This window comes from Paramormyrops kingsleyae, chromosome 9 (genome assembly GCF_048594095.1).
Source record: "Paramormyrops kingsleyae isolate MSU_618 chromosome 9, PKINGS_0.4, whole genome shotgun sequence".
In the NCBI taxonomy this organism is placed as follows: domain Eukaryota; kingdom Metazoa; phylum Chordata; class Actinopteri; order Osteoglossiformes; family Mormyridae; genus Paramormyrops; species Paramormyrops kingsleyae.
This window is the reverse complement of record NC_132805.1, coordinates 11,676,184-11,699,401: the sequence shown is the minus strand read 5'-3', so window position 1 is coordinate 11,699,401 and position 23,218 is coordinate 11,676,184. Positions and strand designations below refer to the sequence as shown.

Sequence of the window (23,218 nt, the reverse complement as noted above, 5' to 3'; positions counted from 1 at the left end):
CACTCACACACACAGCATGACTTCCCCCCCACCCCAGATAGGCTCCAGGTTATAACATCTCCAGATGAGCAGGCCTAACTTCTTTTTACTGTTTCGTTTCTGTTTTGAACATAAAGACCCTTTTTTGGGGACTGAAGTCTATCTTTAAAAAACCAGGGTCTGATCTGGTAAAATGCCACGTGGATGGAGTCTCACCTTTTTGGAAGCTTTTCCTTAAAACCATATAGTGAGGTCCACCTGTCTGGATGACGAAGGAATTAAAGAAGCCAAATATCCTCTCAGGACACCCCCTCTGCTGCCACCCAGGCCTGATCTTGAAGAGATCTTCGGTTCGAATACTGGCTCTGTGGCTTTCGCAATCCGGCTAAATGTGATGGACTTGGAAAGGTGTGGATTCACCAGGGTTCTCAGCCAAATAATATCTGTCCCTGTTCATTTGCTAGAGGGATCATTAACTAGCTGGAAACAGCTCCTGTCATCGGGGGACAACAAAGCCTTTTACCCTCTCAGCACATTCTGAAGTTTGTGAATAAGTAGCAGTGGGCTCCCACTGTGACTCACTGTGGCACGGCGATGATGTGAATTCATTAAAACCTTTAATTTCACCTGCAGTATCAAGTTTAAAGGAAACTGGCTGACCCCCACAGTTCAAGGAGTTGTTTTTTTTTTTTTTTTGGGGGGGGGGGGGGGGCATCACCACTGTACAAAGCTGAGCTCAGAACATGGTTAATTTGAGCAACAGAAATGAAAGAGATGTATTATGTCACTGGACACAGGATTTATGAATGCCTGTGATGGGGGTATTTCTCCTGTGTGGCCTCAAGGACCAATCACATGCAGGAATAGACGGCAGGTGATCAGAGAGTGTGCAGATGTGGGGCGACGGGCAGTGGTGGGGGACTGTGATCACACAGCTGATGACTGCCGTGGCTTTGTGGGGACCATTCTTTTGGTCCTCAAAGAGGGAAACTTTTTATAAAAATCTGTGACTGCGATCAAAAAACTAAAAATGCCAAAAGTCTTGTATTTAGTTTGGTTACTTATGGTTAAGGTTAGGGCTGATTAAGGTCGTCATTGCTGGGATTAGTGTTAGAGTCTCCATAAAGATATAGACACCTGATGGGTGTGTGTGTGTGTGTGTGTGTGTGAGACCCTACAGTGTACAGTAGGAGAATAACCATCTCCAAAGTACAAGATGTGTGCGTGCACCATGTGATAAACTCACATCCAGCCCAGATACATCCTTAAGGGGGTCGGTTCTCCGTCGCTCTAAAATGGATTGGCAGTAACCGTTTGCTAACGCATTACATTTGCAGCTCCAGTGACCAAAATATCTTCATGGCCAAGCTGCGACTGCAAGGATCGTTTAGCGTAGCTGAAGCAGCCTGCGTAAGACAGAGCGCCTCTGAGGAGCAGCCCGTACCCCTGTCACATTGCTGAGGTTCACTGCACGAAGCCTCCTGCAATGCAAGCTTTGCATGCATGAAACAACACGCCCTTCCCTCCTCCTTATGCACCGAGAGCCTCCAAATTCCAAATTCAAAGCGGCTCTGGTTATTGAGCCGAGGATCTGGGGGGCTGAGGGAAAGCTGTTGATTTAGAGAGCTGGCAAACACAGCGTTTGCTCTTATAGGCCTCCGTGCGGCGCAGGAACTGCAATCGCTATTGGCCGGGCTTGGAAGCATTCTTGCGTCAGATTAGCTCAGAGGATTTAAGGGAGGAGGATGACCCCACACACACACGCACGTTATTGCAGCTCCAGTTGTCATTTTATTCGTTTCTTAAGTTATTTTGTCCCCCCTTCCCCCATCTACTGGCAAAATATTTTCACACATGGGGCCCATGCAGGTTAGGGGAGGCAACTGTGGAAAATTGTTTTGGCTGAAATCCCTGCCTGGTTCCAAGAACCGCTGTCTGCATGGGGATGTTGGAGTCAGTCGTGGGGCTGGGGGGTGTAACACAGACCCACCAGGGGTCTGAACCAGGAGATTCTGAGGACATGGTATCTGTGCCGCCAGACCCTGTGGGACAGGTCTGCACGTTCTGTTGCGCTCTGAGCCTATGAAAATACATCAGGTGATGATGTCACTTCCTCAAGTTAAAGTCAGTCTTCTGTTGCATTTCCCAGTTGGGTACTTTGATCATTAGCTAAGCGGGCTAATGTTCGTTAGTGTCTTGATACGACTTGTGGTTGCTGGGCAACATGGCTTTGATCTTAGGCCCGACAAAGGTTGGCCGACTTAATCCCAAGGCTAGAATGGGGTTTCTCCAAAGACAAAAGACTTACAGCCCCCTTATCCCACTTACTGGGGGCAAATGGACTTACAGCCCAACCTTAATTCTTTCTCTGGATACATTGGGATATTGTAGTGTGGTATACATGAACACAAAAAACTATGCATAAAAATGCATAAATGATCATATTCAAAGGCATAATGAGAAAAAAAAGTCTTCTAGGTTTTCCACTGTCATGTTTATAGAGTACATTGAAATACTTACCTGTGGGCTCTGTAGATATTAGTGCCTAATAAATATTTGACAAAAAGCAAAAGCCAGTAAATGCTGTGGCCGATGAGAACAGAAGAAACAAGCCGATCGTAGGCTGAACTATAATGAGGTAACAGTTGAACTGTTAACCGTAGGCCTTAAATAGAGTGAACTGGAACAACCCACTACAACCCAGTGCTACACCTCATGTTCTTCCCAGAATCCCTGTCTGCCCGGAGCTATTGACTATTGCTGCTTATGTTCAAAGCTCAGGCATCCAAATGTATATTTTGAACATGCACCGAAAAACCAAAGTAAAAATCAACGGGGTAAATCCCCTTGTTCTGCAGACCCATTAGTACAGAGGTTGGTTAATTGCATCTTTCTCGAATACACATGTTCTTCATTACGCAGCTTAATTAAACATATAAAAAGCCAAGCTCTAAATGACTCGCGGAATATTTTATGAGATTGCATTTCAGCCTTGGAAACATAAAAAGTGTTTTTTTCTCTCTCTTCAATTCCCTTTGGGAAAAAACGATGGAAAAAACTAACATACAGAATAAGATAAAAATATAATCAATCAATCAATCAATCAATCAATTGATGGATGGTGTATGTGCAACTGACATAGTAAATGTCCAGTGCTATCTGTTTGAAAGATGCCTATGAAATGTTATCCTTACATGTTATGGCTGGAGGTGACGGGTGACACGTCAGCAGGGGGCGCTGTAGTACCTGACGGCAGCAGGCAGGAAGGATCCCCAGCAACACTTCTTAGCACACCATGGCAGAATAAGCCGGTGGCTCCAGGAGAGCGCCCCCTGGATCAAATGCCGGTGATATGCATGCTGTTCAGTATCCTCCTCTGCCCGCAAGCTGCGCATACTTTGGGTGTCCACCATTGCAAGTGACACCCTATCGACGGGGATTGCCAGTGTGGACGCCGGAATCTACGGCATTCTGATTTCCCTTCCTCATCATTCTCCACATTTCTCAACCTGGGAGCTTCTTCTAGAAAATGACAGAAGGGTCACACAAGGTGGGAAAAGTGTGGCAGCCATTAAAGGGTTAATAGCTATCCAGTTAAAATGAGATATATATTCTGGGGGAAATTGATGTTGTCATTTGTCAAACATGTCAAATGAGACAGAGAATCTCATAGAGAAATCCATCCATTTTCCATATCCAGAGCAATGAACCTGGGATAGATCCAAGGAAGTGAAGAGCATGAGGCAGGGGTCACACTGGATGGGACGCTGGGAATCCACAACCCTGGATATAGTACTAACATCTGAGACACCAGTCTAACCTAACAAACACGTACAAGATGATCGTGCTCGTAAGAGGGGATTAACTTATCAAACGAATGCTCAAAAAAGCAGTGCTTCAGCTCTGAATGCGGTCTGTGTTACTCCTTAGTTCAGCCACAAATGCCTTTGTTGTTATGCGAGTCGCATTATGCTGAAAGCTTGTTCCAGGTTAATGCGATGCTCTCTTCAGCACATTGGCTTTAGTGAAGCACGCCGGCTTCGTTTTCTCCTCTGTCTCCCCCCACAGTCCCGCTGCTGTCTGTAAACATTTCCCTGTGGTGCCGTCTCTGCCCTCGCCCAGGCAAACAGCCCCACCAAGGAGCATCTCCCCCAGCCCCTCCACGTCTTCCACCAATCGATCCGTTTAATGCGCTCGCTTGGTGATTTTCCCCATGGGGCTTTTCCACTGAAGTTGGCCATGCCCCCCTGGGGGGGGTTGCAGTGAATGGCAGGGCAGTAATACGAGAAACGATGAAACAATACAAAATGGGGGGGGGGGGGGGGGGTTTACAGAGCTGACTGTGCCACATCAAAAAAACATCCATATCGATCCCCCCACCCACTAGGCACTGGGGGGCGGGGTGATGCTGATAGCGGCTCTGGCAAAGGGGAGCAATCGGCAGTATAGACTGCTGAGCGATGACGGCGCTCGGAGCTCAGCGCACAAACACGTTTCCTCTGCTGTCGTTCCTGCCGTCACTCGTCGGGTGCTGATGGGCATCTCTGCATCTACTGCCACTGCAATGGCACATGAAGCCGCTTGGAAACTGAAAATGACAGAGAGAAATGTGTCCCTTTTTTCCTCGTGAAAATGTGTTCCCAGGCTCGCTTGAGGTGCCAGTATCATATACCACAAGGCAGAGAAAGACCTGACCCTCAATAGACGAGCTTTTCAATTCCTCACCGGAAGTCGGGGATGAAATCCGCATTTCATTTCCACTTTATCGTGTGATTTAAAAAAAGATATTTGAAACTTTTGATAGTTTTGAATCCTGTTTCTGTTTGTTGTTTTTTTTTTTTTCCTGTGGATCGCCCGAGAAGAAATTTCGTTGAAGCCGTGGACAAAATAACAGGAGCCAGATTTGAACACTGCTGCAGATAACGAGTGTGGAGATTAGCGGGGAAGCTACTGGGGGTGTTTTGAGTGACAAGCTCAGGGCCAGAAAAGTCAATGACTCTCTTCCTGGCTTTTATCTTGCCGGTACGCTAACTTCAGACTTTCTAGGTGTATGAACAAGATAGAAATTTTTGGAAAGGGTTGGCCGCAAAATATGGACAATTAAAGACAGCTGGAGTTTTTGGGTCCTGTGGAGACACACAGCAGAGTATAAACAGTCTGTCAAAAGTAGGAACGCCATGCTAATCTGCTGATGTTGAAGTGCAGCTACATTGGAACATTTTTGCCTAAATTTCAATAATGCAGTTTCCCTAATACATACCTGCACATCGCCTCAGCCCATCAGCTCTCATTACAACTTTTATGCACGTCTCATAAAGGACACACATAAATGTATCTAACAGATATCAGTCAAGAATGTTTGTGGCTGAAAGATCCATCACCCAAGCATGCATGTCTCTCTAAGAGGAAGCAATCAGGTGTCTGAAAGAAATATCAGAAAATCACGCATATCTAAGACAGATCAAGTTTCTCAGTTGGTACTTTCATTTCCAAGCAAAGGACTCTGGCGCAAATGAGAAAATCCAAAATGCATGTAGCTTATTACAGATGCAAAGCAAATGACAAATGTAATCAGCATTTAGTCATCTTTCCGACTCTTCTTTTAAAACCAGGCCTCTGTAAGAATGCTCAGAGTTTAGGTTTCCAATCCTAAAGTTATTAAAAAATGTCAACCTGTATTTTCGACAGAATGAGCAAGTCACAGTGTAATAGACTGCGGTCCAGGAACAGGTGTGCGTTAGAGACGGCGTGTAATAGAAGGACCCGTGCGGGCCGAATGCTCTGGGCGGCTCCCCGTGGAAGGGTAATTCATCAGACAGGGGTAAGCGTGGCGTGACACTGTCACCAGCGAGGCGGGGAGATGAATTATCCCTGTCGACAGCATGGAGCTGGTGCCGCCTCCGTTTCTGCAGAAAGGCGGGCTGGGCTGAGACGCCGACGAACAAGGATGTGAGACTGGTGAGACTGGTGAGACTGGTGGAAGTGGTCATCGTTCAAAACGTCCATGCAGGAGGTACTGTACACAACCTCCAGAGTAAATATGGAGACGTGGGGAAAATTGTTGCTGCCTGACTGACTGTGACTGCCGCTGGATCTGCTGGAGTCTCGGGACTGGATGGGCATCATTAACCCAGCACTGCTGCACACTGCCAGCAGCGAGAGCCTTGCAAGGGGCCACAGTCCCGCTCGCTGCTTCCAGAACCATCCGCTACCAGTGCACTCAGGTGCCGCCAGGGTCCTGCTCACGCTCAGGTATGAGCTTCACGAGGGGAGGGGGGACTGGGGGGTGAGAGTCTCCCTTCACCCGCCACCCATCAACCATCAAGACATTTGGAACTGCAGCAGCAGGCTGTGACCACCACGCACTTTCACAAACTCACTGTGAACCATCTGCAGGGTTTAACAGAGTGTTGTTGTGGGTGTGTGTGTGTGTGTGTGTGTGTGTGAGTGGGTTTACCTATCCTTATGGGGACACAATGTCCCCATAACGTGATAAATATCCATTTTTTTCCCTTATGGGGACCGGTTTCCTGGTCCCCATAAGGGAAAACACTATTTTATAAAAATCGGTGACTGCTATGAAAAAACTAAAAATGCAAAAACTCTTGTATTTTGTTAGGTTAATTATGGTTATGGTTAGGGCAGGGTAGGGGTTAAGGTCGTCATAGTTAGCCTTAGCATTTTTCCCATTGAAATGAATGCGCGGTCCCCATAAGGATATGTATACCCTACATGTGTGTGTGTGTGTCTGTGTGTGTGCAGGTCGGGGCCCTCAGTAATCCATCTCTGACAGTTTCTCTGCACCAAGTCCCGAGATCTAATCATGCACTGGGCCTGTCCAAAGATAGAAAGTCTGTTTGTTTGCAGCACAATAGACATGCTGACCCCGGTGCTCTTCGAGAGACTGATTTCTCATTCCGGATATTTAACTATGATGTCAGCTCAGGTGAAAGCAAAAAATAACAATAAAAATGAAATACTACAGCAAGCATGAGAGAGGGATGTTTTTTGTTTGCCTTCAAGGTCTGCCATACCTTTGAAAATCTCAGGGACGGAAACGATTGATTTCTTCTCTCCCTGCTTAGCGGTTTTTGCCATTAAATAAACATTGACCTTTCTGCGTCTTCGCCTCCCGCCGGTGCCCTCAGGATTGGATACAGAAACAGCCCCATTTACAAGCAACTCCAGCCAGTTTGGTCCCATGGACACATCTGTGGGTGTCCACAGGACCGAATTCCTGCTGGACTGCCTGTCACATCCTGTTATCTGGTACGGGGTCACAGAGAGTCTAAAGCCTGTCCTAGGAAGCACAGGGCACGAGGCAGGGGACACCCGGGACGGGATGCCAGTCCATCACAGGGCACGGGGTAGGGGACACCCTGGATGGGATGCCAGTCCATCAGAGGGCACGAGGCAGGGGACACCCGGGACGGGATGCCAGTCCATCACAGGGCACGGGGTAGGGGACTCCCTGGATGGGATGCCAGTCCATCAGAGGGCACGGGGCAGGGGACACCCTGGATGGGATGCCAGTCCATCACAGGGCACGGGGTAGGGGACACCCTGGATGGGATGCCAGTCCATCAGAGGGCACGGGGCAGGGGACACCCTGGATGGGATGCCAGTCCATCACAGGGCACGGGGTAGGGGACACACTGGATGGGATGCCAGTCCATCAGAGGGCACGGGGTAGGGGACACCCTGGATGGGATGCCAGTCCATCAGAGGGCACGGGGCAGGGGACACCCTGGATGGGATGCCAGTCCATCACAGGGCACGGGGTAGGGGACACCCTGGATGGGATGCCAGTCCATCAGAGGGCACGGGGCAGGGGACACCCTGGATGGGATGCCAGTCCATCACAGGGCACGGGGTAGGGGACACCCTGGATGGGATGCCAGTCCATCAGAGGGCACGAGGTAGGGGACACACTGGACTGGATGCCAATCCAACCTCAAGTCCACAGAACACACTGAAGCCCAAAGCGGTGGGATTGGAGCCGACACCTCCGGAGGCATGAGGCTACACTGCTAACCACCAAGTCACAGGACATAAATGAGGCCAAACTGTGAAGGATCCCCTGTGAGCTGTGTGTAACACCTCCCCCTCCCCACCACCACCAGCATCCTCTTATCACCTTTTTCTACTCAGTGAGGTGAGGATCCCAGAAAACGCGCACGATCCGCGAACCTCAAAGCCAAAACTGAACTTTTTAAATTTAGCAGATACAGGTACCTAACTAACCTTAAGTGGCCTGATATGGGAAACGTTCGCAGCCAGACGACAGGAAAGACTTCCTGTCTCTCAGGAAACAGCAAAGGCAGTACTGAGCCTGGGGCACATGGGCTTTGGGACAGGATGCATTTTCAGGGTCGCCGCATTATTGACAAATGCTGTAGTCAGAGCTGAAATGTAGTTTGGTCATTTTAGAAATGCGTCGGAATAACACAGCCCCACTGATGGTAATCAGACAGGCTTTGTGTGTTCGCTGGCCAAAGTACTGCAAGGTACACGCTGTAATGATGCAGGTTCTCGTGTAGATAGATCAGGTGGGGCTTGGCTCTGGCTGAGAACTCAGTGTGCACCAAGCCTCAACCTTTTGTGTGTCCCTGTATCATTAGTCTGCATTCTCCTTCGCTTACTTCTTGTGCAGGTTCCAGCAGGGAACACCTCGGACATGATTCCAGGCCATCTGGGGCTCACTGACTGTCAGCAATCCAGAGACACCAATTCCAATGTCACGTGCAGGAGGAAGGAGGCACAAATTGGGGACACACACCAACTGCACGCCAAAGGTCAGGAATTGTCAGGAATCAACGCCAAGCGCTGAAGCAACACAGCACACAGAGAAATGGTCTTCATTTGTAACCTTAGTAGTGGATACATTGGTTTTACATTGTTATTAGCTGTGAAAAATTACTTAGGTGCACCTGGATGTGTAGGTAAGACAGGTGTATCAGAAGACAAAATGCTTAACCGAATTAAATAAATCTTTCACAAGCACCTTCTAGATAAAATATGGACAATGATTTATTAAATGCAACGTCTCAATGCAAGGTTTCTATAACGATGGTTGGCTGATGGAAACGCAGCACACCGACCATGGTGACATAACTGCTTTTCACCTGTGAATGGTGCGACTCCCATTTGGCTTGGGATTTTAAATGCTTTACTTGCTCTTTTGTCACAGATCAAGCATAACATAAGTGCCGATTTTATGCTAAAGCATGCAGAGGGGCATCAGTACGCAAGACAACCAAGAGAGTTCTGCTTTGATCCACAGAAGAATGCTTGCAATTACAATGTATCCATCCATGGCTCTTCCATTGCAATGGCGCAGAACAGACAGCCTATGGCGTTAGGGTCTATAGGGCTAGGGTCTGTGAGGATAAAATCTCTAGGGGCGGGGTCTATGAGGATGGGGTCTGTAGGGGCAGGGTCTGTGGGGGTGTGGTCTGTGGGGACGGGGTCTGTAGGAGCGTGGTCTGTGGGGTGGGGTCTGTAGGGGCGTGGTCTGTGGGGTGGGGTCTGTAGGGGCGTGGTCTGTGGGGATGGGGTCTACAGGGGCAGGATCTGTGGGGGCAGGGTCTGTGGGGATGGGGACTGTAGGGGCAGGATCTGTGGGGGCAGGGTCTGTGGGGGGCAAGGTCTGTGAGGATGGGGTCTGTAGGGGCGTGGTCTGTGGGGGCAGGGTCTGTGGTCTGTAGGGGGAGGGTCTGTGGGGGTGGTGTGGGCCTCAACAGGTTAGGATACTAAGCCTGTGATTGGAAGGCCATTGGTTCAAATCCTGTGGTTAGAATGGTGATGTCACTACTGGGCCCCTGAGCAAGGCCCTCAACCCCATTTTCTACAGTGGCTGACCCTGCTTTCTCAGCTGTAGAACAACACATCAAATCCTAACCGGTGTACAGTTGGTGGTTTGTGCTATTCACCGTTACTGACCCCATGACCACATCTGCTGTTTCAGAGGAATTTAATCCAGTTCGACCAAGATGACATGATGAATATTCTGAACAGGAATGTGTTTAATAATAAAAAAGTAATTTAAATATTTAGTGACAGCTTTGTTTGCTTTATTTTTCACATGTCAATGGCTGATGAAGAAAAGGTGTAATTGTGTGCATGTCCTTGAACACTGCTCTGGATAAATCTGCTGAACAAAACGTCAATGCAAATATATTATAACACGTTTGATTTATAATACATTTTGGGTGATACTGAAAAGTAAACAAATGGATGGAGTGGCGACAGATAAGCTTACAATTGTAATTTTTATTTATATGGGGTGGGGTGGGGTGGGGTGGGGGGGCTGGGATTTTCCTGCCTGTTTAAAAGCACATCGCCGCAGGGTGCGAGGGACTCACGGGCGTCCCGGCAAAGCAGCCAGATTCCCCTGATTGTTCCTCCCTCATTCACACTTTGTTACAAGTTAATCAAGAATCATATAGAAAACGTCTGTCTGTGGTAAGTGAAGCAAAAATAAAGACCCATCATGTGCGACCCAAACTCTGTGTGCTGCAAATCCCCACTGGTCATCCACAGCATCACTGCATCTCCGGGGCAACGCACACGTGTCTTCTGCTCATTCTGCCCTTCTGGTGTACATAACCCCCCCCCCCCCCCCCCCCCAAAAAAAAAAATGTCCTCAGCCAGGGGGAGGCTATCACACGCCACAGGCGGCCCAGAGCCACTCTTGTCTGCATGGACCACAAACAGATTACCCCTTCACTTCAAAGCTGCCGTCGCCAGCCGGGGATGAACACGTCACCATGGCGACAGCCTTGCCAGAGTCTGCGGTTCCCTCCGAGTCCCAGGACACTTCCGCCCAAAACAAAAAAAGTTTGTGGTGCCTCATAGTTTTGGCACAATCATTTCTTTTCAGAACAGAACATGAACAGTGATCAGGAAAAATATTTCCATTTTTTATATGCAAATCATGGTTAATAAATGATTTGATTGAGTTTTACTTTTTAATTAAACACAGCCATGAAATTCACAATTAACCAGAGACTCACTTGCCATCCAAATTTCCAGCTCTGAGAATTGCAGAAATATCGGGCTTCAGCTACTGTGTGCACAAATCCCTCGACTTCCAAATGGAACGCTTTCCTGAGAAATCATTTGTAAAATGACAAACATATATTGCATCAATTTGATTGATTGTGTGAAAAGATTCCAAAATCCCAAACTTTTGATGGGTACTGTTAATTATTACCAGTGCAGTCTAGTAACTTATGCACGATGAAAAAATGATGTCTTCTTTCAGCAATTTGATGATTAGTCTTACATGGTGGAAAATCATCGTGATGCTTCATATTTTCATGAAAAAATAATGAACTAAAAAAACTTCCCTGAAATTCCGTATAACTTGACCATGAATTTCTGTGCAGCTTAGACCATGACAGAACAGAGCAAATTGGGAGCATGTAATGTTTTGTCACCAGAAATTTCAAGCCGTTATTAAAAGTGCACATGCTAAGCTGACGGGTGTGGGAAGGACAACGCCGTCTCGCTCAGCCCTGAACCGCCAAAAGTGAGCATATCAGCCTGACGGATCCTCAGCCTCCTTATTTCCGGCTGGTTCTCTGTGTCTTCGAGGGCTGGTAGCACCAGAGGTAATAGGAGGAACGGACAGCCTAACGGGGAGAGATATGGGAGGGTACTGACACATTCAATTATGCCTTGGGGTGTGGGGGGGTATGGTTGGCACACTTACGTTTGCCGCTGAAGTGACTGTTCACCGTTTGCAGAAATCCTGACAAGTGAAATTAGTGCACGACAGGGGCTTTGTGTAACACGTGTATGCCTCGGATCACTTAAGAGAGACAAAGGGCAGTGTCCTTCTCTGTTCCCTGATGGCGGCCGTGTGGCTCGCGCCTCTGAGGTCAGACAATGGCAGGCCTGCATCCGCGACCATGCTAACGGTGCCGCACTGGGTGCCATTTGCAGTCATTGGAAACAGAGGCAGCTGCCAATCTAATTCACTATATAATCAGCGTAGCCCCACAGAGGAACGGGGGCAGATAATGGGCCGGCGATTCCCGCCTGGCGGCCGAACGAGCCCCCTGGGGACAAAGGGCTAAATTTCGGGATGATCGCCCAGTTAGCCGCCTGCTAATGGCTGAGAAGCAGCGCCGATGTCGCCTTCCCCAGAGAGCGTGTGCCGGCTTGTGGTGCCAGGCGATCGATGTTCCCACCGAAACTCGCTTTCCTCTCATTGGAGAGCCGAGAGGCGGCCGGGCGGGCGGCGGAAATGCCAGAGCTGGCAGCCGACACCTCGCAGGTGCCGGGCTGATGGGCGGCTGAGGCAGATGAGCGCCGTGACAGAGCCGCGCCGCTCTCAGCACACCCTGCACTCCACTGCTTCTGCTTACAGTCCCTGATATTAATTTACACCATCATTCTCACTGGCTGTTTTGTGAAGTACTGTGTAAAACACAACACAGCCATACACTAGCATTATATACAGTATTGACGCATCCGACGTATTCAGCAGTAGAACGGTTAGTGAAAAATTCAGCTTTTAAATATATATATATATATTTTTGCCGGTCTGCAATGTTCCCAGTTTGAGGAAGGAAACGCACACATAGACAGATAATGACACTTACTGCAGCCAATTTGCTGCTATCAGATCCCCCTCAATCCGAGCACTGCAACCTCAGCAGGCTGCGTATATAAATAAATATGGGGGAAACACCGATCTCGGTTTATCAGCCAATTAAAGAAATCATCTGGCTGAGAAGATCTCATTAGCTGTGTTTGCAGAGGGCTGTTCGATGCTATCAGTGGTCAGGATTAAAACCAGAGATTAGACAGGGAATTAATTTGGATCATTGGAGCACTTTTGCCGGAAGACTGCAGGGAGCAGACCCTGTCTCCCCGCCCGGCTGGCAGGCTCGTCCAAATGGATGATGGCCAAGGGACAGGGCATTCTGGGGACCCTCATGTCCCACCCCAGTGAGTGATTGACAGAGGGAGAGAACCAATCACCTGGGTTTTAAACTTTCATGACGACACAAAATACAATAGGCCTTTCTGACGGATGTGTATCATGTCAAATTTTACAGCGTGTCCTTAAAATGCAAAAATATCGGCTTCCAAACCCGAAGGCAGTTCTTGTTAAGCCTCGAATTTATGAATGAAATTTACTCTAATTTAATAATTACTTAAAAGCAGAATCCAGACACTTTTTGGAAGTAGGGTACAGGCACAGATCACTGAAAGTTGCTCGCCTGCTTAAAAACATGACAAGACATCGGGCTAATAGTAAGTTCAGAATTTCCATTTTTCCAGCTCGGGCAGCCATGACAGCCGCATGTGGTGGTACTGAGAGTCTGTCAGCTGCCGTCATTCAGAATCAGCCTTAAGCTCTAAGGCCACAGGCCCAGTCCAGGTTTTATAATAGTCCAAACCTGGGTGATTTTTTTTAACTTATCATCAACATGCATTTCTGAATAAAGGCAGCTGTCCAAAGATTTTAATCACAGATGTAATTGGACATACTCAGCCGGTCTAGGTAAATTGGTCTTGCCGATCTTTTCGGCAGAATTATAGGAAATATCTGGCAAACCTTCATCCTGTCTTTTATCTCGAGCTTAATTATTTATGTGTTGTTTCTTTTTTCTGATAGGAATGGTGCATCATGTGGCAAGCCATGGTAATGGATTCAAATTAAATTTTTGTGGCCAATCACTTATTTCAAGTAATTCCTAATGACGGGCTGTTGGATGGCACTGCGGCACGGGGGGGGGGGGGGCAGAGGATGTACTTCTGACTTTGACGTGAGGGGGGTTGGGTAGAGAGCTAGGCAGCTGGGAGAGCCCAGGATGGGGAGCCTGAACCCCCCTCATTTCACAGAGGGCGTGGGGGGGGGTTGGCACCACCCTGTCCCGGCCCCCCAGCCGACAGAGTAGCTACCTCCGCATGCACGGGTGCGTCCTACTGAAGCCGTATGTCACCCAAACAGATCTCAGCATGACCTCATCTCCAAAAAAGGTACAACATGCAATTTTTCAGACCAAGAAATATAAAACGGAATACACATCATTTAATAATTACTACATGCATATAAGGATAATATTTTAATGCATTAATTACAGTATAAGTATTCAGTACTGGAAATAAGATATGTGCATTATTAAGAGGCATTACAGTGACTCAGTGGATAACACTGCAAGGCTGTGGGTTCAAATCCCGCCCCTGGCTCCGTGTGTGTGTGTGTGTGTCTGTCTATGTGTGTGTGTGTCTGTGTTTGCATAGACCACACTTGGGTAATATGGTAAAACCTGAAACTTTTGAGGACATTTTTTCAGGTCGCCATTTGCATAACCTCAGTTTTATAAAAATCTGTGGTTTCTTATGGTTAAGGTTAGGGCTGGGTAGGGGTTAAAGGTGTTGTGATTGGGATTAGGGCTTTTCCCATGGAAATGAAAGGAAGGTCCCCATTTAGATAGGAACGCCAAGATGTGTATGTGTGTGTGTGTGTGTGTGTGTGTGTTTGTTTGCATGCCTTACAATGGACTGGCATCCCCCGCCCCCCTCCCTGGATAAGCAGCTGGAAGATGGACGTCATCCCATCAAACCCCAGAATAATCCAAAGGGAACTCCAAGGACAATCAGGCTCATTTGCATAGAGCATCGCACGCATGTCCCGCTGCATGACAGCCAGCCGCCGATAGTGTCTAAGGCTCTGCTGGAGCTTGGACGGGATTCCACGCCAGCAAGATGGCAGGCCGCTGATCCTCCCTGGCAGGAGCATCCGTCACGATTACACCAGGAGAAAAGCAGTCTGGGTAGAACCGTTCCTCCGGAAAACCGAGTCAATCCGCAGGCTCTGCTGGTTTTCATTACACCTCACATTCTGGAGCGAAGCGGAGTTCCTGATGGTCACTGGCTTTGCTGGTTTTTCATTTACCTCATGCCCTAATAATGTAATGAAGGTCATAATTCAGTAACAAAGTCTCTTGACTCCTTAAAAGATGTTCAGGGCTAAAACCACACCCCCCTCATAAAGCTCTGGAAAATAAACCTTGGAGTTTCAAAGTTTGAGCTTAACGCACAGCAAAAATAACCATCCTTTTAAGATATTAATTTTACTGTAACTACGTCAATACTCCGGCATGAAAGCAGCCCATTTGAAACACATGGTCCCGATGAACATTCTCTACTACTGTGTCCTGCATATGCAAATCGTAACAAAGACCAGAGATAGACTCATATTTATACAGACCAGAATATCTCTTTAAAACTGACAAGACTTTGCCACAGAAGCAATGAATGATGCAAAGACAATAATAGAAATAATTCTGGGAAAAAGGCCAAGTGAGAGACTCATCAGCCTGCCGGTTCACGTTAGTCATAAAACAACTGGGTGTTTGTTTAAAAATAATATTCCCCTGTTTTAGTGTCAGATTAGTATAGACACAGTGGAGGGACCTTCTGGAAGAAGACTGTGCCAGGGTAAGGCAGCTGTTGTAGCAGTTTAGGTTTTACCAAAAAGGTCACCTTCGCAGAACCACGATATACATGAAGGAACACAGATAAGATTTCAGGTTTAACCCGGTGCCTGAAAAATCGATATAACACCGCAGGCTTGCCGGGCATACCCAGAGGTCTACAGGAGCGTCTCGGGGTGTCGATCACACCGAAAGTCCCGTAAGGCGAATGCTCACAGCGGCCAGAAGGGGTGATGCTCAGATCACATCAGCAGAAACCTTCCCCTAAAATGACAACATCAAGGAGGATTTAATTACAAATTGGGCTCTAAAACAATATAAGGAGCTCTGCTGATGCTCCCGGCCAGAGAAAGACCCTCTCAAAGAGACAGACAACAAACAAAGACGTCCGAGTGTGTTTTTTACAACAAACCCACTCTTTGCCAAAGCAGTGCCCCTTTGAACAGCGTGCTTCAGAAGGGCCCGGAAGCCCCCTGGCTGGGAGCTCATACTCGTACTTTGTAATGAAACACTTAGCAGAGATACAGGCTGCATGCAAGGACTGGCAGAAGATCAGATATTCATTATCTCCTTATCAGGTTAATGAAGCGCGTCGGCCACTGGGTATAAAGGACAAATGCTGACAAACGAGCGTTTCGGATAAACAAAAACCGTTAGATGTAGATGTCCCAGCTGGTTAAGGCTTTGGACACGTGTATCTAATCTCTGGATAGGACCTGCTGTTGTACCTTTCAGCAATTACCGCCGCACACACACAGTGACACGGACAGCCATGACAGCCCCTAAAAATGGTCATACTGCTTCCCTGTTTAGATTGTGGGGTTCCTGGTGGACAGGGGGTGGGGGGGGCATGCTCGAAAAGGGACGGTGTTTCGAAGAAGATCCTTCAGATCACTTCAGGCTGTCAGAATAATTCCCTTCCCGTCTCTAGCAGAAAAACAAAAAGAAAAAAAGAAAAAAATCACAAAGATCTCCCTTCCACCAATAGAGGTGCCAAACTGTAATGCAATTTACAAATGACAAAAGAAGGCAGTCAGATGGTGATTCGTATCAGAGGAAGCCTGAAAATATGCCATTTATTCCTCCCAACAAGCTATTTGCATATAATTTTCCCTGCAGTTTACCTCCGGATCTGCAGCAGCCCGCTACCCCCTGGGGCTCACCTCCGCAGCGCCGCCTCAGAGAGCGCGCACACCTGCCCATCTCCCTCGCCGCCCCTCCCACACACCCCCATCTTTTCTGTTCTTATCCTGCTCTCACGGTGACCCGGTGGGCCCAGGCTTCATATCTACCCAGAATTTTAAATTCGCACTCATCTGTCTGCATTTTGTTCATTTCCCCAGAATTCGGCTGGATTATCTCTGTGAACGAGGCGCGTGTTCTAGCTAATAACCAGGGTAGCCATTCTGCAAGGATAACGGCAATCGAGGCAAGAACAGGGTAGGATTAATGTGGTCGAGCCATGCAGATTAATGACAGGGCAGAGAAGACAGCCATCCATACCAGACACCATCCATACCGGGCACCAGAGTCTGGATTCGCCGCACATCCACCCCATGTGAAACATGTAGCGCTGTGTAGGAGAGAGCCAGTCCGAGGAGATACAGGCCCAGATCCTGCAGCATAGCATGAGCTCAAACCCATGTCAGACAAACCCTGCTACATATAGCAGGCAAAAGTCCACTGACCTTTGCACTGGGCTGAAGGACCCAATCCATCCATCGTCTCAGCTCCCCAGGACAGAGTATATACACACATGCATCCACATAAAGTGAAAGGTTGGCATAACCATGCAGGACGACTCTGAAATTCAATATGGCTCCAGGTTTCATTATAACAAATTACTGAGTCTGGTGAAAAGATTACATGCAACAAAATGAATATTTACTTCGCAGTCTTGCCCGGAGAACTGTAGAATTCAAAAGCTGCAGATATTATAAAATGAGCAGGTTATTTACTCAGGTGGTATGATAAATCTGTTCTCCAAAACCATTATCCAGAGCAGGATCATGAGGCACGTGGCCCAGACGGGCTGACTGTCCATCGCAGGCCATGCACTCAATCCGGATACTTTACAGATGTACCTACCTGCGTCTCGTTGGACTGAGAGGAATCACACATGAACACAGGGAAAAGACAGAAGCCACAAGCAAGAAGTGACCCTGCAAACACTGAGCCCTTGTGCTGTACCCAAAATACAGTCATTTAAAATCTGCTCATGCACTTTCAGGCTTTAGTCACTCTGGATTAAATCACATGTTGGGCTATATAATAAATCAATATTAAATATCAACATAATGTTTAGTTACCAGGCAGATGCGAATATTACACTTTATTTATTCATATATTCATACAGTCATATAATCATTGATTATTCTTATATCTCTGTCTTAAATTTACCTACCACTCATTGAAAGGGTACAGCAGCGTTCTGAGCCGTGTCCATTCCGGATCTGAGCCTTAACTGTTTCACCGCCAGCTGTCTCCATTTTTGGGTTAAATCAGTGGCAAAGAGAGACAGGTGTGATATTATCTCTGTAAGGAGTGTGCAAATGAATTATTAATAGAGAGCCGACTACAAGATGTCGCCCAAGGCAGAGCCAGATGCGGTATTTGTTTTTTTATTTAAAATTTAATTTAATTTTTTTTTTGCAACTTAACTTTAGGCGTTCATCCAAAGATCACATTTGGTGGCTACAATGGATGTTCACTCGGTGATTCTCATCTTTAATCATCTGTTTCTGAAAAGGGCTTTTTTCCTGCTTCCGTGCACTAGAGCTTAGTATTCATATACCTGGATTATGTTCTTTACAGTGGTTTTTTTCACCGAAGCCCACACTGCCAGAGGTGATAATAATGCAGCTCAACACCACCCCCCCCTACTGACAAGGGATATGAAAGACTCACATTTGCATTTAGAGTAATTCCAGAATAAGACACAGTCCGCTGTTGTGCGACCGCTTTCTCTTGGCATCACATGCATGGGAGAGCCTGTGAAGTGAAGATTCCGGGCATGTGCGTGCATGCATGTGTTTGCGGGCAGGTCGGCCGCAGAACTGAAAATGGCAGACATGAAGGGGGGTTAGGGGAGAGGACAGGATTGGGCAAAGCTGGTCTATTTCAGATGGAGGACTTGGTGATGTTTATGAAGGCTATTGTAGCTCGGAGACTGAAAAGGCTCAATTCGCTGTACTTCCCCGTGAGCTAAATCTGTTTATGCTAAGTGCTCCCTGAAGAACAAAGAGTCGGCCAGAAGCACCTTTCTGGGCGCGCGCCTGTTTACTGGCTGGTTTCTCTGGGCTGAGGTGGAGGCGACGCACCCCAGGCCCCGAGGGAGACAGCAAACCCTGAAACGCTGCACAGCCGCTCATTTTCAAAAAACAGAAAACTGTGTTTTGTACCCAAAAGCAAAGGCTCAATGAGCTTTGGAAATGAATGGCCTGCAGGGGGCTCCCTCATGCAGCGGGGGGCTGGCCAGACCCCGCACCTTCCTGTGGAAATGAAAGCGAGACTCACTGTCATGTGTGGGGGGCGGCTGTGAGCCTGGGGTTTTTGGTGTCAGGCCGCTTCAGGGGCAAAGGGAGCCGGCTTGAAATGAAATCGCGGAATATTCCAGAGCAGCCAACAGAGGCGAATTCCAGCCTAGCCGATGGACCGTGAGAGCTGTCTGGAAGGACGGGCGCCCCACAAGCCACACGAGGACTGCCACATTCCTTAAGAAACGGCAAAAAAAAAAAACCCCGCCCCTCCGCAGACGGCACAGACCCCTCAATCTTAGAGGTGACGCTATGCTACAGGGATAACCATACATCTGCAGGGGCTGGGCATGACGGTCAGGTGTGGATGGTAGGAAGGAGAGCAGGGACACCTTATTATTGGCAGTGTTGAAGGACAGATAAACACTAGAGCGTGTTTTGTAAATGTCATTTGTGCCATGCCCTGCCACCATCACGCTCGAGGTCCGTGCCAATTTTTGGTTTATGCTTAGAAAATAATAATAACAGCAATAATAAGAGCCATAATAATACAATTAGAACACTCTGGGTTCCTGAAAGCTCAGCACAGAGAGAAAAAGTACAGCTGTGAAATTCGAAATGCGAAGCAGCAGGAGGCGTCCTGCAGTCGGCAGCATGGCGGACGGCGCGCGGTGGCGGAAAGGGCAAAATGAGCTCCGTCTCGGGCCAAATCATTATTACTGGAAGCGACAACACAAGAATGTGTGAGTCGCTGTGGGTGGCGCAGGGGGATGAACGGGGTGCCGGCTGATAGGAACAAATTAAGTGTGAAAGACGAGGCAGCGATTTAGACGAGTATCATACTCCACGTCATATAAGAACGTAAAACGAAATCAAAAGCAAGCGTGTTGCTGCCTGCCTTGACTTCTTTTGCCACAAGCCAGTTCATGCAGCTGAGACGCTACCGGCCCCACATGCTTTGAGCTGCGGCCTGGCAGACACATGAGCGAGGACCGGCAGACACATGAGCGAGGACCGGCAGACACATGAGCTGCGGCCTGGCAGACACATGAGCGAGGACCGGCAGACACATGAGCTGCGGCCTGGCAGACACATGAGCGAGGACCAGCAGACACATGAGTGAGGACTAGCAGACACATGAGCTGCGGCCTGGCAGACACATGAGCGAGGACCGGCAGACACATGAGCGAGGACCGGCAGACACATGAGCTGCGGCCTGGCAGACACATGAGCGAGGACCGGCAGACACATGAGCGAGGACCGGCAGACACATGAGTGAGGACTAGCAGACACATGAGCTGCGGCCTGGCAGACACATGAGCGAGGACCGGCAGACACATGAGCGAGGACCGGCAGACACATGAGCGAGGACCGGCAGACACATGAGCGAGGACCGGCAGACACATGAGCGAGGACCGGCAGACACATGAGCGAGGAACGGCAGGGCGACGCACCTCCCAGCTTGGGCAAACCATCGAAAGATGTCGCCAAGCCAAAACAAGTGGCTCAGACGGTAAGAGAAAAACAGTCTGCGCCTCTCACATTACTCCATCTGAGATCCCCCTTAAACTCTTGACAAATTTCAGTCCGGAGAAGTTGCTAATTCACAAGGGTGTGGTTTTCCTCTTATAGCCACACAGCTCCTGTCCTTTGCTCACACCTTATGGGCCATAAATAGAGTAATCTGTCTCCATCCTGGCGGGTCGAGCTTTGCCTGCCTTAACAGCAGCACGCCAGTGGGCATGTTACCTGCAGAGGGCAGTGTAACCAACCCCACAGGAACCATGCGGAATTCCGCTCCGTTGCCGCTTGTTCACTGCACCACACAAACATGCCTTTAACAAGAGAACAATATTGCCTGTCTCTTCGCTCCACCTCATCAAGCCCACTGCACATTTTTAGTGATGACAGCTGGCACTCAATCACATCTGCAAACCCCACACCGTCCTCTGCTCCCTACCCACTACCCCAAACTCGTGCTTTTTACCACCATTGTCCATATCAGCAGCCCCCGAAAGGCAAAGAGCGTTCAGACAAGAACGTCCCTCCCACCCTGTGAAACGCTGGTGGCAGAGACAGCCTGCATGAAAAAGCCAGCCAATGTTACCTAACGACGTGGCGTAGACTAAAGCCACAACTTCCTGAGGGACACCGGGCTCCTGATTCATAATGATTCCGAAGATCAAAGTGACAGAAGTGAAACACGAGCTTTCACACAAATAAAGATGTGCTATTAAGATTTGCTAAATTGCCATTTATTTGTCAAAATTAATTTTATTCGGTCTGAAGCCTCAAGCTATCAGTGTTCAGCTGATTCACTTAATTTACACTTAAGATTCAACGTTGGAATTATGTATATACAAATTAAGACAGCTCTGGGCTGTTACAGGAACATTCGGGGGGGGGGCACATATTAGATGCTAATTATTATAGTTGGAATGAAAGAGTGTTAGACTCCACGACTGGGATTCTTCTACTAGGGTGCAGATGTTTATTAGCATATTGAATGAAACATGCAGCCTAGAATGACTGCTGAATGTTTGGTTAATTAGTTAGGAGTGGTTAGCCCGTGGTGAGCCTTCCTGTGCTCCCCACTGCCCCCTGTAGGCGTAAACTGGCCTGCACCTTTCATCTTCATTCAGCTACGACGGTACCCTCCAGCTTCCACAGGCTGGTTTCACACCGTGTCGCATTACTGCCGTCTTACGTGCAGCAGTCACGCACTTGAGTGACACTCCCCCAAATGCATAAATGAAGGTAAGGTGCCCCCTCCTCGTGGCACAGCTGTCGCTCGCATGCAGATACGGCGGCCATGACTAAAGAAGGCTGACAGAATGGGTGACCGTGCACAGCCTCTTGGAGACGGGGCAGCCGCTAAAACGTGCTGACAGGTTGACACCCACACTCAGCATGCCGACACAGAGGGGGGGTTAACGCGGCAATGCACAAATCGTGTCTTTAAATAGCTTTACATATTTCTCCATTCAGAGCAGTGCTGTCTGTCATAGGAGTCGGGGGGGTTGTAAATACTGGGGCTCCCACGGGTGCCACCAAGGGGTTTCTGGTGAAGAATGAGTCTTGGTCACAGATCGTGGACATACGGCTGGGGGGGGAGGCGGGTGGCTGCAGGGAATCTAAGTATGGTGACCCAATCATATGCTATGCAGAATCACACCCGAGATACGTCCGTGTACAAACACCATCTATTACAGGGGCTTCAACTTGGTAATACAGGTGTCATTTAACAGCCACAATACTGTAAAAGCTTAAAAGGCATCGATTACTGCCATAAAAGGGGCTCAGAGGCACCAGATTGGCTGAAGAAAGCATTCAGGATTATTGCCAACAACACATGCACACAAACATACACTGTATATACAACCCATGTTAAATGTATCATTCAAAATTTTATTACATGCTAATATAGAAATCATGCCATTTTTTCAAGCAATGTCAAAATTGTGAGACTTTCATCCAAGGCCGTCTCTGAAGATGGGGAGCGAGGAACAGGCCTTTGATGCCAGCAATCGCACTCTGCCTGAATCCTGCCGCTCACATCGGAATTACAGAGCGACGTTCCAGCAGGATATCCCATTAACCTACCGGGCCTCTCAGCGGCTTCCCTCTGCTCGCATAAGCCGTCCGCCATCATGCCACGGGACGGACGCAGCGGACCACGTCGTCATGTCCACAGAGAGCCTTTGTGCGCTGCCTGAGCCTGAATGCGTCGCTCTTACATGATGAGAAGCTCAGTTAGCAGGTAACAGCTCCACCTCACAGTCATTTATACGTTTCGCTTGGAGCGCCCGGGTTCACCTGGCAAAGCTCACACAGATTTTAACGAGCCCTAATTTAATTCCCGGCCACCATGCGTTGTGGAAATCCTGAGTAATTTTGCACTGAGGGCAAAGCACTGCTTCATTCTAATGGTCACGCGTGTCTGTATCCTCCATGACAACATCGTTAAGTTCTTTTTTAGAGGCCGGCCTGTCTGCTCCTGGCAAAACAGAGAAGGTGCTTTGATCTATATTACAGTGATAAATAAAACAGAATCACCTATGATATTGTTTTAGACCCTCTGGCTGCCTTGCAGAACGCCACCGCAGTGAATGGTGTGGAAGGGCCGGCGGTTTTATTAGCATAAATTAGCATAAAGCACAGACCTAGTGTTCTACAGAAGACAGGGCAGGTTGGAAACGTTGTGTCTGAAAATCATAAGCAGTTCAGACCCTGAGCACAGAATGATACCACATCTGTCGACTTTCCGTAGCTAAGGGGGAGACGTGAATGATGGGCCCGACCGCA

General features: G+C 48.2%; 1 long non-coding RNA gene across 1 annotated transcript; it reads right to left on the bottom strand.

The window, feature by feature from the left end:
* Window positions 1-15,683: 15,683 nt before the first annotated feature.
* LOC111841719 (uncharacterized) lies at window positions 15,684-18,644 on the bottom strand. The gene is made up of 3 exons (XR_002837736.2): window positions 18,345-18,644; window positions 17,126-17,972; window positions 15,684-15,701 (listed from the first exon to the last, which is right to left on the bottom strand). It is a non-coding gene; the product is annotated as an uncharacterized lncRNA (long non-coding RNA).
* Between the last annotated feature and the right edge of the window lie 4,574 nt (window positions 18,645-23,218).